Source organism: Pseudopipra pipra, chromosome 3, assembly GCF_036250125.1.
Source record: "Pseudopipra pipra isolate bDixPip1 chromosome 3, bDixPip1.hap1, whole genome shotgun sequence".
Lineage (NCBI taxonomy): Eukaryota > Metazoa > Chordata > Aves > Passeriformes > Pipridae > Pseudopipra > Pseudopipra pipra.
Genome location: NC_087551.1, coordinates 64,736,126 through 64,751,063, shown reverse-complemented (window position 1 = coordinate 64,751,063; position 14,938 = coordinate 64,736,126). Strand labels below are relative to the sequence as shown.

Below are 14,938 nucleotides of genomic sequence, written 5' to 3'. Positions count from 1 at the left end.
GACTTGATCTGTCATGCCTGTGTTCAGTCACACTGGACGTGATTCACCCAGAATCTGGTACCAGAGGATTAAGATGGTTTTTAAACCTGAATTCTTACATCTCCTGCCTCTGGCTCTTCAGTTTGAATTCAATAATTTTTTTTTCTTGACTTCTTTTCTAGCAAAAAAAAAAAATAAAGAAATCAAGAGTAGTAAAGTCTCTGTCAAAATTATACAAGAAAGGAGTGTCACTGAATAATTGAATTAATCTAATATTTTAAAAACACAATTTTTTAAGCATCTGCTTAGTGAGGTTTGGAAATTGATCTGCTTTAATGACAAATTAAAGCCTAAAATCCCTTTTATGTGAAGCTGGTGTTATTATGAAACCTGTTCACACACAGCAATGTAATCTTAATTACAACAGTTTTTCTTGCAAGTAATGGAACTGGAATTTTGTCAAATACAGTTCTTTTAGACCATTAAACTATATGGTAGCATTAGGCATGAACACGTATTGTCTCATTACAAAAATGTGAATCTTTGCCATCCTGAGTTTACCCAATAATTATTTTTGTTTATCATATAGACTATAAAGCTCGGTAGGGCAGACATCAGCCTTCTGCCTTATGTTTGCACAGAAATCCACCTAGAGGATTTAGGAATTGGTTTGTGAGACACCTCCTTCATCATAGTCCATACAGAAATTCATTTGTAATTCTCCAAAATACTTGAGCAGAGAGCATCATTATTAAACTTTTCTTGAGCCTGACTGTTCTGCCTAATGAAGCCTTCGAGAGGAATTGTTCAGCACATATCCATTGCTTTCCAATGGATCACATCCCCTCTTGCTTCTGCCCACACTCTAAGAGGCTAATTAAACTGTGCATCTAAAAGAATTGCATAGCTATAAAAGAATGTTTACTAAAGGACTAATTAGCGTATAAGTACCAACCACTGCTACAAGAACTGGAAAAGGAATTCATATAAAGGCTTTGTATTCATCTATTCTAGATAAAAGCAGGTGTAATGATCGTATTGGAATGGATGGTATTTGGCTTGTACAAAGCATAAGAAACCCTTTCTTGTGATACTGCTAGTTCTGGCATGAGAAAAGTTGCTTATTTACTGAGACCAAAGTCTTCTGAAACTGTGAGAGATTTGCTTCTCCAATTAGATATGCTTAATTTACTCTCAATGTACTGTTTGTCTGTAAGAAATGGCCCATCCACCCAGAAAAACTGTTTCTGTTTTTTAGAGTAAAACTTGACTGAATTTATAATAGGAGATGTTCTGCATCAGTTGTCCAGTTAAAGATGAACGAAAGGACTGCGTTGTTTGCCAAGACCTGAGTTTAAGGAGCCTGTGTCTCCTATGCAATTGTTGATGGTCATTTTAGCAACCAAGTGGAGTGGGAAGCTGTATCCTTTGTTCTTCTTCAGAGCATAAAATGTGATGCAATTTGCACGTGTATGGACAAAGCTGAGGGGCAAGTCCATGTTCCTTCATTCCCACAGAAGAACTAAAATGTATCTCCTAGACTATTTTGTCTATATGACATAGCCACATATATTATTAGCACCAGCTGTGTTGCAATAGGACTTCAGTCATTGGCACCTCTAATAGATAAGAGCAGTTTCTAGTTACTGCTTGTTAGGTATTAGAGCTCTTATATGTGGTCAGATGTAGGACCACTTCTTTCAGGTATGTAAAAACAAATGCTCCAGACTTCTCTTTCCTTATTCCTCTTCCACCAATCTAATGCCAGTTCATAGGCTGAGGCTTCTCTGGTTAGAATACTCCTGGTTAGAATTTGTCCAGGGGAAATATATCAGGAAAGCAAGGCCTGCATAAGCCATAACATAGTATCATCAGAGAATAGGAGGTTCTGTAAGCATAAAAGTGTCTTTTCCCTTTTGAAAATCCAAGTTTTTGACTGGTGAGGCTGTGAAGAATCACAGCTACCTTCCCTATGACATCTTGGTCTGGGTTTGTATCACAATAGACCAACACACCTTTCTCAGCGAGAACTTGTCTCTGGTTCTGGTATGTTCTATTCAGAAGTGATGATCTGGACTATTTTCTCTGGCTTATACTTGCTATTTGTCTTTCAATCCCTTTCTTGTCTATGTAGAATTAGAGTGATCTATCTTCCTTAAGCATTTTTAGGTGTGATTCCAGAGCCTTTGGTGTGGAATGCTGGTACATCTGTGCATCTCCTAAAGAGACTGGTAAGTAGAGAGAAACTTATCTGTATATTTCTTCCGTTAGTCCATTCCGATACTGAGGTGTGGAGCAGTCACTATGTCATCATGAGATGAGCAATTAATGGGTAGCCTGCTGATCCCCATTAACTTCACATAGAAACAGACTTTTTCCTTCTTGACTCCCTTTTGTATATTGTTCTTCTACACATATAGAAAAGCATCTATAAAAGCATCTTCAAGGAATTTCACACTTAGTTTTTAAACTTCACAGTATTTAAATTGAAAAAGCTTGATCTTGCCAACATTTTTATCATGCTGTTTATTGCATGGCCGTTAAAAATGATCTATGTACAAAACAAATGCCAAACTTCAAGACAATTAAATATTTGAAATGTTTCTTCTGTTACTTAGACTGGTCAAGGAATAATTAACATAGGCCCCAGTTCCTTCCTCTGTGACAAAAAGATGTAATGAGGTTGTTTCTATGCATTCGATTTACTTATGCGTTTTAAAGTCTCTGTTACTTATTCATTTTACTGTCTCCAATTAGAAAAGAAAAAAAATCCTGTCACATTGTGAAACAATATGGTAAGGTCTTTAATCTGCACCTGATATCACATAATTTTTCAGAGTAATTGTTTGAAATTTTCTCTCTCACCCTGAGCATTCTTTCTTAAAAATTTGTTCTCTCATTAAAAAAGAAAAAAAATATTCATTGAGAATGCATTTTTAGTACCAAATATACCTTTCAGCATGCAACTTAGTGATCTGCAGTACATCCAAGAAGTTCAGAATAGTCCAGGAATCTCCTCACTGACCTAGTTGAGTTTAGTTCAGTAGGGAAAACATATGTATTTCTGCTTATCATGTAAGCTTTGTTGAACAAATGGCATTATAAGTTTAATGCTAAAAATTAATATGGAATCAGAGCTCTTCCTACAAGGAGAAGATCTCTGAGTTCTTCATTAAAGCTATGATCCTGATCATGTTCTAACAGGCACGAAAGTAATTTTTTCCTGTCTGTGCTTACCTGGAACTGGTTGTCAAATCAGAATTGGAACCTTATTATGGAGTATATGATGCAACATATCACAATAGCTATGGATTAGCATCAAATCTGAGTTGAACGCACCTAGAAGAACAATGTGTCTTGACCTGCCATCAGAAAGGATGTCCAGCCCTTTCATAACTCAGACACATTTAAATGAGAGCAATATCTCAGTGCAGTGTCAGAAGTTCTTGATGTACTTGTACTTTTCCTTATTTTTTTCTTGTTTCTAGTTCTGTGCTTGTTTCTAGTCGTTTTGCATGAAGCAGTCGTCTAATCTGTGGGAATAGCGGAGATGAAATATATTCATCTGATGCTGACTTTGAGGTTTATGTGGGAACCAGGATTACACCAGTCCTCCAAAATCGTATTTCTGAAGACACAAGCCTGAAGAAATATGATTGAGTCTTTCATTTTTGGCTCTAACTCAATTAAAATGGAAAAGTCTGCAAACTGTTCTTTTGCAGAAAATCTGTTTTGGCTGTCAAAATATAAGAGTGAAAACATTTTTACCCTGTGGAAAACACAATGACAATACAGAGACTTCTGTCCAAAATTTCCCTATTTATACACTGTGGAACTGTAATCCTTATGTGTAAGTGCTGATATTCAGAAATACTGCTTCTTCATGTCCTCAAAAGTAAAACAGCACTCCCACAGCTTTCTTCTCTATTTCTTTCTCTTCCCACCCTTCTCACAGCGTAAGAGGAGCACTGGAGAATGCCTCACTGTCAAGTTCTAAGAGCAACCTCAGAGAAGTGAAACAATTCACTAAAACATATTGTCACATCTGCCAAAGCATTTATTTTATTTTGACAATAACTTAGGGATATTTCTGTCTTCCTTCAGACATTCTTTTACTCTTTATAACATACTGCTTAGTCAAGTCATAACTGTTTGTGTTGGGGGATGACAGAATACCCATCTTTTCCACTGAAATGATGAAGAGCAACACATTGCTTTTCTAACAAGCTTCTCTTTAAGTGCTTGAACTCACCTTCAGTTAACCAATATTAAGGTAGCAAAAGAGAGGGAGGAAGGCTGTTGCTTTATCACTTAACTTGGAACAAAGGGAAAAATTATTGTCCTGCAAAGAATAACTCTCTGTTTTTCTGTGCTGAAGAGACACTGCTCTGTGAAGAATCTTTGTCTAAATAAAATGACCTTTATTGATTTAATTTAAAACTCTTTATTGTCTCAGCTCAAGTAATCAAATGAAACTGATACAGCTCAGAGGATTTTATCACATTATCAGAGCATTAATTTCCTAGATGACTGGATCTTGGAATTACATTAAAAAGTTAGCTTTATCAGTTTTTAAAACAGGAATGGATTTCTGTAGGACCACTGAATAAAATGCTTTTTTCCACCAGACAATTTTTAAACCTGTGCACCCTTGTCTCCCATACTGAAGAAACCTCTAAAATATGTAGCTGTGGTGTGTATCTAGCCACTGGCACCTGGGTAAGCTCTTAAATAACAAAAGTTTTTCTTTAATAGCATACCTTGAGCTTTTACAAATCAGATACAGCTAAAATTCCCAAGAAACTGGCCTCCAACATCTGTACTCTCTTGTGCATTATGCTTTCTGGAAGACATGAACAGAGAGACACATATTTCCCTTGTATATTTCAGGGCAATTCTGCTCTTCTGCTTCATTTTCTCAAAAGTGACCATTACATAAATTAGTTTTACATTATTATTTTTCTGTTTGTTATAGGTCTTAGTAGTGCAGGTAAGTAGTGTTCGCTCTTTTTCTCTAATCTTTAGCTTGGTTGCTCATAGGGATAACCAAACTCTAAATGATGTGTTTCATCTAATGGTATCAAATTATTTACATGAATAAATTTCAGCTAGTCTCAACTATTTCTTTTAGATAGATTTTCTTTTGACTCTGATTAAATACTAAATATACTCTGATTGCAGGGTAGAATTTTAATGGATGCTGAAATATACCAAATGCGACCAGACAACATAATATTCCTCTCTTACCTTAAGTTTTAAGAATAACTACTGTCAGGAAAAATGTTCAGAAAAAAACTTCTTCCTCTATCTCAATGAATTTCTCTTTTGTCTGACCCATCTACTCTTTTCATATCTTCTTACTATTTTCTCATGAAAAAAAATATTATTGCTGGTTCACCTAAAGAACTGTGAACACTGGCATGAAGACAAACATGTGCCAGCACAACTTGGATGCTTTCTCTTCAGAAATTGTCTCATTTTCCTCTTTGGGAATCAGAGAACAAATTTTACTTCTGATGAAACTGCCATCTAAAATGAAAGTTTGACTGCATTTATCTTTAAAAGGATTTAAGCAAGATTTATTTCTTATTTATCCAGAAAAACAGAATATCAAGGTTATGAGGAGCAGCACTGTGCACCAAATCACAATACAGCTGGAATGGTGTTGTCTGCTCCACTTGCAGTTTGGAGGCAGGTTAGTTATATTTTTCTACCTCTGTTTTTCAATGCACTGTACTTGCTGCATCATTATATTTTACTAATCGTCAACATATCAAATCAGGTATTTCTTCCACAAACTGCATAACAGGCTTTATACCTGATGCTTTGCATACAAGACATTTGTGACTCTCTTTCAATACATGAACAAGAAGTCTATTGCTTCCTAGTCGCCCCATACTCCCTGCAGGGTACACAGACACACATATTTTGATAGAGAAATCTTAATCTTGGTACATGGTGCTAATTAGTCACATACCAACTGTACTTAACAAAGTCTCTGAATAGTCACTGCAAATATGTGATATTTCCCCAAAAGGAGATTGTTTAAAGAGGAGATCATTCTTTCAGGTTAGAAAATCTCTCATACACTGTTCTCAGTGGCCTTGATCCAAAGTCTATGAAGTCAACAGGAGGGTTTGCATCGAGCTCAGTGGCTTTGAACTGGGGCCACAACAAAATGCCAGTGGGAAAATTTGACCTAGTAGTTTATGGGCCTTGACAAGGAACTTGTTCCCTAATGGGCTTTTAGCAAGAACATTGCTAAAGACATAAACAGTCTCTTCTTCTCCTGAAACACCGTATAGAATGATCATTAGTTAAAAAGAAATATTCATGCATTTTCCAAGGCTTTGAGTGAATTTTGAACAAAAAACCACAAGGATTCAAGCTGCTAAATTACTCTTTCTCTGATGTGTTCTCCAGTGAATGTGTAGAGGTATGGCATTATCAATGGGGTTTTTAATGAGTCTACCTTATTGCTCACTTTTCACTGGTCATTTAATTATGGTAGTCTTGTTTCAGCCCTTAAGAGGACTGGAAAGTTTTAAGGATGGTCTATTAATGCTTCATAGCTTTACTTTACCTTTCTGTGGTCTAGCAAGTGTTATCAACTTTTTGTGTGCTAAATTCATTTACTGGTCAATTTGAAAATTCACACTCATAAACGTTTCACCTTATTTCTTTTCATATATGCACCACATGGAATTAGCATGCCTAAACCTGATTTCAAGGACCAGCAACTGAGCAGTGATAATCTGGAAAATTGTGTGCTTCACAGGAAAAATTGACTTCACAACAGTAAATGGGGTTTGAGCCTTGCCAGAAATTTGGAACAGCTTTTGTAATATACCATTAAAAAATAAAATAAAATAAAATAAAATAAATCAACCAACCTTAAATGATGTTGGATTTCTCTTCCATTTTTCTTTTAGATAGTTCTTTCCTAAGGCCTTTGCTTGACAGTCTACTTTTAGCTTAACTTCATATAGAGACTAAATAGTACAAATTGTTTAGAAACAATGAACTTTCATCCAAAAAACTCCGATAATAGAAACTTGAGATATGATACAGAGGAGTCTCAAACAGATATTCTTAGCTTTCCCATGTTGAAACATGTGTCAGATCATTTGTAAAGCTTAGGGCTCCGTACATTCAATTATTGATTTCTTTTGCTTATCGCTATAACTCTTACCCCAGTTGCCATTATCTTTACATTTTCTGGAATGTGGGTGTTACCGTGACCCAACAACAAAATGATATTTCTCTAAAGTGGAAGTGGAGCTTTAAGAGGCAGAGCTTTTCCAAAATGAGGTAGTGACAACAATAATAAACCAATTGTCTACATCTCAAGGACTACAGACATAAGAAGAATCAAAACTTAAATGGCATAGTGGCAAAATTTTAAAAGAAATTTTCCTTTTCATATAGCATACCTTCCTACTCTAGAAATATGAACCCTCTGTAGAAAACCCCTGAGAGAACAGCCATGGTGCAGATTGCCTAATAATGTCCTGGACCCCCTCCTATTTGCAATATGTCTCAGGCAATCTTTTTTCCTATGTACATTTCATGATCTCTTACACTAATTATTTGGAATTTATTTATAATAAATGCCTTATGTCTCTTTGCAGTGTGGCAAAGACTGAATGTTCACTGCTTTTGTGTGCCGCAGAGTGACTAATACAATAGACTTCCAGACAGAGAAGGATAAACCTTTGTGTTAAGAAGTGTTTACTTCAAAACGGCAAGGAAATAAGAACAGAACTATATGGGTCAGACTGTGTGGCCAAATATATTTCCGTCAGGGATGATTTCATTTCTTATTTTGCTTACAACAAGAAACAAATAAAAAAATGTTATTGGGACAACTTAAATTATCTTTGGATGACCTGTGATTTATTTAGAATCGTGAGGCTTTTTGTCTGCTTGTTTACTTAAAAATCATTACTTACTGTAATAATTTACCTTGGATTTTGAGAAAGACTAATAAACCATTGTCTTTTGGCTATTTTTTGTAATGTTAACACCAAGAGAAACTCTGAGAAAAAGGGTTTTTCCCAAGCAACCTTTTACAGATTGCTTGTAAGAAACAAATTACATATGCTAAAAATGCCTAAGAAGCCATTAGCTTCCTATGAGAAGAGATGAAACATTGACATCTCCTCTTCCCAGAGTATGAGCAGAATATAAAGCACAAGCATATTTATAGTATATTTTATGGCAAATCTGTGACATGATACTGGTTTTTTGAATATTTTGTTTTTTCTGGAATCCCTTTGGCTGTTATCTAATCTGAATTTGGACTGTTACTAGAATCAGTCAAACTCTGACACCATGTCTCTGGAAAGAAATGAGAGCAGTTTTACATACTGTCGTTCCATACATTGTTTCTATTCAATGCTTTTCAATCTGAAATGCCTGTTTAATTTTTGTTCTTTTCATGAGAATAGTAGTAGTAGACAGAAGAGAACTTATGGTTTACTTTTCTTATCCTAACATAATGCTGTTCTTTTTGTTTCCACAAGCATTTCAATGCTTTGAAAATGATGTTATGTTATAGAAATAAGAAATTTTTAATTCCTAATCTGTATAGTTTTTTCTGAAAACAACTGCCACAATTTGAATGTGGTTGACATTTTTGCTCCTTGTTATAAGTAGAATGGAGTATTAGTAGTCTAGGCACAACACAGAAGATACCTGGTGACTGGCCTAAAGCACCTCTCTCTGGGGCTGAACACCTCACAAGCCACATGCCCTTTCATCCCACCTATATGGTATATATAGCAGTGTGGTTCTCCCAACTTGACTTAAATAACCCATGAACAGATATACACCTGAAAGATTAAACTGCACTTGAGAATACAAATCTAACTCCAGTACCTTGTGTACTCACTGAGGACACATGGAGAGAACAAGTCACATTTGTCACAGACAGGTCATGCACAAATAAAGATAGTCATCCAATTGGATGCTCATTCGAGAACCCAGCTGAAAGGAAGTAGGGAATAGAAGAGACCAGGCAGAAGAATGGGATCTATTATAGCATCTTATTCAGACCTCTACCTTAAAATAATGTATATTTTCATCAAAGGAACTGCAATGTCACATATATAAGGCATCAGGCATCAAAGCCCTCCACAAATGATGTTGAGCTTTGCCAGAGAGCTAGAGAAAATTACCTGAGCTTTCTCCTTTTCTTAGTTTGACACTCATCTAGTCCTTCTTCAACTACTAAGTTATCACAGTTCTTGTCAATGTTTCCCCATGAAAGTGTCATCAGACTGTGGTTTGTTTCAGATGAATTTAGGAGATGAATCCTAAATACCCCAGTGACCCTATCTGTTATCTAACCTGTCTTTTTCAAAGTTCCTTATGCCCCAAGAGACTCAAATACCATCATATAACCAAGAAGTATGTTGTCAATAACTTTCCATTCCTATGGGGGAATCAAGGATAGTGTGTATCGATTGATGCTTATAGTTCTTAATGCAATAGGACATAATTCATTTCAGTGTTTGACAAACTGTAGTCTTTAAAGAAAATTGATTAGTTCTATATTATTGGAAGTAGCATTTACACATTCTGGATGTTTTCTTGTGGTTCTCTTTTTCTCTATAATTTAGTTCTCCAGTATAAATAAATTTTCCAGAATAGAAATACAATAAATCAAGCAGTGATTTATGTGCTAAAACAGAGATTATTCTAATGCTGAAAACTGATGGGTGTTTTTCCTTACTTTCTTTGCTATAAACAATAAGTAATTATTTGACCAATTTCTTAATCTTTAAAAGCTCGATCCAACGTGCACTTATACCAGTCAAATCCAAATGGGTTTCAGATCAGACCTATTACAGTCAAATAGTGGGGCAGTATGAAATACACAGAAATATACATATTTTTCTCTTGTATGATTGTAGAAGGCATGTCCAGAGGTGCAGGGGAAGGGCAGGGGACAAGCGCAGGAATCGATAACCTCATTGGTCACAAGGTCACATGATTTTAAGGGATAAAAAGAGCGCCGAGTTTGAGATAAACACTCTCTGATCACCACCTCAGCTGGGAGCAGACTCCATTTCTTTATTATATAAAGACCCAACGCGACATATGATGAAGTTCCTGCTGTTGTGAAAGTGCTGTTACTACCATCCAGTGCCATTATTGGCATATCTCCCTCTTATTGTTCTTATTCCCTCAAGATATTTTTACCAATACTCCCTCTTTTTTAGGCATTTTTTCCATTGCTTGGTGTATCAGATATTATGCTGCAGCACTACGTTAACCTGTTCATGATCCTGTGCAATCTGCTCTCTGATGATCCTGCTTCAGCAGGGAGGTTGGACCAGATGACTCTCTGTGGTCCCTTCAAACCTTACCCATTCTGTGATTCTGTGATCAGTGTACATTCCTTCTACCAAGCCAATGCTTGTTTCCCTTTCCTGACCTGCAATTACACCCATACCCAGTGTTTAACTCCTCAGTCCCGCTTTGCCCAGTCCTGCTTTCCTCATTCTCCCTAGACCCATTACCAAACCCTCCCACTTGCTCAGGACCCTCTTCCAGAGTGTACACTCTACTTAGGGTCCCCCCACATCCTTTCTTCTCAACCCACTCATAGACAAATCAGTGAAAATACAATCACGAATGGTAGGCAGAGTAGGGATCTTTCTCTTCAAACAGTACACTCTAAAAGCCACAGTGAATAGCTAAAATGAGGGACATTGTTTAACTGGAATGTGTTAATGGTCTCCTGAGAGTAGGACTTCAATCTATAGACAATGAAAGAGCTGCTTTGTCAACAAGCCAAATGCCAGGGACTCTGTGTGTCTTCCTTTTCATCCTTTAACTTTCTGATTTCTACACGAACACCTAGGATTCTGCCTACTGACACGCAGAACATCCCATGGAAGTGACTAGATGTGGCATTTAGAAGTTAGTGTGTTAGGTCCAAACATCCAAACAGAGATGCCAGACTACAAGGTCTTACAAGTTCAGATAACAAATGTCACCACAAGTGCCCCATATTTACTGTCTCTCAAAGAGTAAATGTGCTTTGTACACAAGCAAAAATATGTTTTTGTTTTTCCAACTACCACCTTTGCCATCATAGGCTGGACTCTGACACATCTGAGTTCATTGCTTCTTATGCATTAACAGCAGTCCCAGCAGTCCTGCAGACCAAACAAGGCCCTGTTCAGCCTTGCAAAAACCAATTTTCTTCCTGCTGTGTCCTCAAGGACTCCAAGTCTCCTCTTGTTCTTAACAGTAGTGCCTATTTCAAGCAGTCAGACATCACTAGGTGGTCTTAAAAATCAGTATCATGAACTTACCTTAAAACGAACTTATGTGTTCCTTTACATTTAAAACACATGTGGGTTGCCTTCTAAAACTTTTGTTTATCACTGTGAAAATTAAAATAGAATTTAAATGTTACTACCTGTAAACACTTGATTCAAAGAAGAGTCTTTTAGAGCAACACCAACTACTGTCAGAGGCTTGTGAAGCAGTGCACAGAAGTTGTTTTTAACTGACTGTGTTAATCTGTCATTCTCCCATTGACAGATGGGGTGAAATAAAATCCTTGGCTCACTCTGCTTATAGGTCTGTGATCACTCTACACTGATGTAAAGTGCTGGCCATTGCCAAGAAAGGGATGGTCTCATTCCTGCTACTTTTCTTGTGCTGATTCTGCCTTTCAGTGGCTGCCTGAGGAGCTGGATCAACAAACTAACTGATATTCTGACAGGTTAATTGTAAGCTGAATCAGTTCCTAACTCAAAAAATTATATGTATATTATGTTAGAATTTTACTGGCACTAGTATTCCAGAAAAGACTGAAATATGAAATTGAGGTAAAGTACTTAAGTAAGAAAAAAATTTTTAGCCATTCTTCTGGATATAAACATACATTCTCCAATCAATCTTGCTGTAATTTCCACACCAACTTGAAAAGTGAACTTACCCATAATAATCAACTAGGTGAATTTACTATGCTTTTCCACCAAAGGCACCCTTCCCCTACATGTCAGGCTCCCGTTGCTCCACTGCCATATGGATCATGACTAATGGATTCTGGGTGAGCATCATCTACCTGTTCTATGGGCCATGAGAGCACTTATGCTATACCTATATAGCAGATAAAGATCAGCAAATGCTACACAAAACTTCTCACCACCAGCTTTTGCTTATAGCAAATACAACCTGTATAAAGATTCCACCATAAAAATATACACTGACAAGTACATTAAAATAATGTCATTCTCCTTCAGGTTGAACTGATTTAAGATGCAGTACTCTATAAATCTTCACTGATTAAAGTATGAAAAAACACATTTTAAATTAAAAAGATCTCTAATAAGTTTGTGAAGTATCTTGAAATTATCTGCATTCATCTTACTGATATATTAATTACTTGTAAGACCCAAGGCTCTCCCCGCGAGCTCATCAAAGGAGTTTTATGCCAAAAAGATATAAGGCCCCAAAATCCGCCTGACAGATTTATTAAAAGGGCCTTAGGTTCTTTTATACCTTGAGGCCATGCACAGGAAAAACACTAAGAAGTTTTCAGGGGGTCAAAATTACACATTTTTACTAGCAGACTTTGGAAAACAAAGGAACTTGGCAAAAGTTTAAAGCAAACATTCAATCAACACAGAGCATTTCACAAAGCATTGATTTCGAAAATTCCAATCCATCCAGGTTTAAGTTACCCAAATATCAAGGAAAGGAAATTAGGAGGAGAAGAAGAAGTAAAGAAAGAGAGAGGGAGAAAGAGAGAATTATAGCTACTGTCTTAGATCTAGCACAGAACCAGCTACTACAAATCCAAGGGCAGTGTGGCCACACCATCATGGAAACCTCGTGGTGTTCGGTTTATCTCCTTTGGACTTCTGTGGCGGTGTTGCTTTTTATTTCCTTTGGACTCCCGTGGCCAACCTCCTCCCTCCCCATCCAGGTGGGGCTTTCAGTCTGCTAGACCTTCTAGGGCTGGATTAGGGGCTCCAGGCCGTGAGGTGTGGGGCAGTGCTCCCGGTGTGCCAGTGACTGACAGCTGCACTATAGACTGTCAAGGAGGTGAGCTATGAGAGCACAGCACCATTCCACCTTGGCAGAACCTGATTTGTCCCCTCCTGCACACACAGAGTTGTTTCAAGCCATTGAATTTCTTTCAGTCCCTCACAGTTGTTTAGAGTGTAGAGTTGTAATAGTACATTCAATAGTTTTACAATAGTACATTAGCTGCATTTTCTGAAGAATTTTCTAGATAATTTTTATTTCTAAGGCTGGAAGACCTCATAGCTTTTTGGGGTTCTAATACTTGTTTTTTTATAGACTGATTTCACCAAAGATTACTGAAATACCTAAGACTTTCTTTCTGACATGGTCACATTTCCTATAAGTATATCTAAATGACAGCTTGAACATTCCTAATTTGTTTCATACTAAAGTAAATCTTCTTGCAAAGTTATTATATTCTACCATTGAAAACATGAACTGTCTGTCCATGCTGATAAAGAACTTGGCTCTTCCTGTTTCTGAATCTTCCAGAAGTGCTTTTTTACATTTGTTTAATTATATCCTCTAGAAAATATCTGACTCATACCTCCTGATACCCTTAATTAAATGTTCAAAATTTCTCAGTTACTAACCCTTTGGTGTACACAGATTTATTAACAACCAAGGGTAGATTTTGAGCTGAATTGTCCAAACTCCAATTTCTGCTACAGAATCCTACAACAACAAAAACTCCTCCTAGAAAAAGTTGGAAATAATTTTAAATTTTATTAAAACACTCTGCTGTGCTCCCTTTATTTTCTGCATAGAACTAGCAAAAATGGATTTTCTAAGTTTCCAAAGAAATTTAACCTGAAATGAAAAGCAAGCATGGAAAATTCCAGCTTCCATGATTATGGTGACATAGCAAGCAACTAAATTAAGGCATTCAGAATATACCAGCCTACCTTAGTTATAGCTTTCATTACTACAAGTTCTTACAAAGATTAAAAGGCGTGACAGAAAACCTTACCTAAAATGCTATGCAGTTTCTGAGTATATCTGAGGAAGACAGAATTTGTATATAAGGAATTTTATCACTATGGACACTTGTGATACCCTGCTGTAGGGGTTATATGATACACTGGGCTTGTTGGTCAGGGAGCAAGACTGAATTCTTATTATGTCCTTCAACTTTCATTGTTATTCAATTCAAGCACATTCTACACAATCTTCCAAGGAGATTTTAAAAATTCAAGGAGATTTAAAAACACTGATATACTAAGTGTATCTGGGCAGGCATGGGTAGAATTTATTTATAACAAATATAAAATGAGAGGGATTGATCCAGAACTGATTAAAAATTACATAAAAGAAACCCCTGTTAATTTTGACAGGATTTAGTTCAGTCATCTTAGTAAAATAGCAGCGTGTAGTATTAGCTTATTCTGATACATCCTTGGAGCTAGAAAAATACAAGTATTAATCCGTTCCAATCCCTGACATATAAAAAACATTTCAAGTGTCACTGTAATACCACACAAAGTGACACTTAACAGTCCCCTTAAGTATAAGAATTCCATGGGGACACGCAGCTAAAGAAACATAACCATTAAACCAAACCAGTGGCTTTCTCAACACTTAAATCCATTTATACTTACTCTGAGGCAAGAAAATTCAAGACATGAATCAATTAATCAAAGTGTTAAGGGGCATTTTTTTGATGTTTAAATGTTTTGTGCACTATAATGCAACGTAGAGTTTAGAATTGTTCCGTATGTTGAAAACATCATTTTATTAAAATGGAAAGGAATTCAAAACTCTATTGTATCCCATCGGCCTCTATTCAGGCCAAATCTTCTATCACTGACTCTAAATCACTGCTTTTTGGAGACATGCCAGGAAGATAAACCAATCCCTTGCTAGCATCTCTTTGTCTATACAAAGTTAGATATTTACAATTAAAGAG

The 14,938-nt window shown here is 36.5% G+C and overlaps 1 long non-coding RNA gene across 2 annotated transcripts; it reads left to right on the top strand.

Moving 5' to 3' along the window:
• Positions 1-1,206: 1,206 nt before the first annotated feature.
• LOC135410591 (uncharacterized) lies at positions 1,207-3,687 on the top strand. Of its 2 annotated transcripts, none has more exons than XR_010428761.1 (4): positions 1,207-1,400; positions 2,149-2,210; positions 2,737-2,774; positions 3,468-3,687. It is a non-coding gene; the product is annotated as an uncharacterized LOC135410591 (long non-coding RNA). The 2 variants fall into 2 exon arrangements; XR_010428760.1 differs by having other exon boundaries at positions 2,939-3,687.
• Positions 3,688-14,938: the final 11,251 nt, after the last annotated feature.